Source organism: Tamandua tetradactyla, chromosome 5, assembly GCF_023851605.1.
Source record: "Tamandua tetradactyla isolate mTamTet1 chromosome 5, mTamTet1.pri, whole genome shotgun sequence".
Taxonomy (NCBI): Eukaryota; Metazoa; Chordata; class Mammalia; order Pilosa; family Myrmecophagidae; genus Tamandua; species Tamandua tetradactyla.
Window position 1 is genome coordinate 175,996,449 of NC_135331.1, and position 1,833 is coordinate 175,998,281.

Here is a 1,833-nt window from a genome sequence, read left to right on the forward strand (position 1 = left end):
TGTCCTTCTGGAAGTACTATCATGCATATATTGGTACATTTGATGTTATCCCACAGGTTTCTTAGTCTATTTTCACTTTTTATCATTTTTAATTTCTTCTTCTTATCTTGACTAATTTCATGTGTCTTGTCTTCAAATCACTGAATTTTTCATTCCAGCAGTTCTGTTTGGTTTCTTTTCATAATTTCTGTCTTCTAATTTCTAATTTCTATTGAGATTCTCATATTGTTCATTCATTGTGGGGTATCTAGATATCCTGAAGTTTTTTTCTCTGTTTTTTCTTTCATCTCTTAAGGATATTGAAGGTCTTTTTCTGTCTTTTTTCTTTTTTAAGTTTTTTCTGTTATGTCCACAATTTGGTCTTCTTCATTGATTTTTTCCAGATTTTCTATCCTCTACCTTTGGATGGGTCATCATTTCCTGGTTCTTTGCTAGTCTTGTAATTCTTGGTTATTGTAGTGGTTATAGAAACTTAGTTAAAGAAGCAGTGCTTACAGAAAGTGATTAGAGAATGGATGATAGAAATAGCAAATCACTATTTGACAGCCATTATATTAGTAGTTGATTTAAACAGTTTCCCTCAATAGATGCTATGGTTGGTGGTGAGGTATGGAAAATTGGATTTTAACATTGATTCAGAGAATCTTCAAAAATAAGAAAAAAAGAGAAAGTGAAAATGTTGATGTTGTAGTGGAGAAATCTGACAGGCACCAATTAACTATGTGGTCAAGGTTAACCTCCATCAAAATTAGTCAAATTGGCATTATGTGCTTCTGCTGTGAGACATGAAGAGCACAGCACCATTTCTATTATGTTTCAGCCCAGAATAGGCAGCCTTTGTCTGATTAAGAGGAATAATCAGAAATAAAGATTTACTACAATATATGGAATGAAGAACATTTAATCTTTAAGACTGCCAAGCATATGAGAAGTAGGAGAGGACTGAAAATTTCTTCCAGAATAAATGAGGTGTGTCAACTAGATGTAACACATGTTGTTGGAGAGGATGCTGGACCTCAAAGGAAAAAAATCCACAATGTTAAGACAGTTGACAGCATATGAAATATGGGCTTTGAATGCGATGAGAGTGTTTTATCATGTTGATATCTTCATTGGAATAGCTATGTTGTAGTAACATAGGAAGCATGATGTCAGAAAAATCACATCTATTCTTATGTCTGCTTTTTACTACATCATATTTATGTATATATCTTTGTCTATATCTATGTTTACATCTGTATATATGGAGAGAAATGCTATGGAGCTAATGTGGTGAGCTGTTAAAATCTGGGGTTCTTGGGTGGAGGTGATATGGAATATCTTTACTCAATAATTTGTTAGAGAAAACACCGTACTTGAAGGAGAGTATGCCTCCTGATCATCGAGAAGAAAATTACTTATTCATGATCTTGCAAGAACAGGTGCCCACCCAAGAAATGGTGTCCAGCACACCAAACAATAGAATGCCACAGGCATTTATATTCTAAACTTATCATGCAGGCTCCTACCCTGTTTCTCTGCTGATTGGATAGTCCAGAAGTTACAGCCTATCCTGATAGTGTAACTAATTTAAATTTCCCATGGAAGGTTCCTGCTTTTGATTATGCTTTACATTTCAATGACCCTGGCCATTATTTATTAAACATTGTTTTCATCTATTTCATGCAAATTCTAGACTTACATCAGAGGTGCTTTTCTTGACTGCCTGCAAAATCAGTTTGAGTTATTCTGCAGCCCTTCCTGTATCATCTTGTCTGAAAGCTGAACTTAATTTTCTTACAATTCCCCCCTTTCTTTTTGAACTTTTTTAGTTTTCACATTTTAATCTTTTTC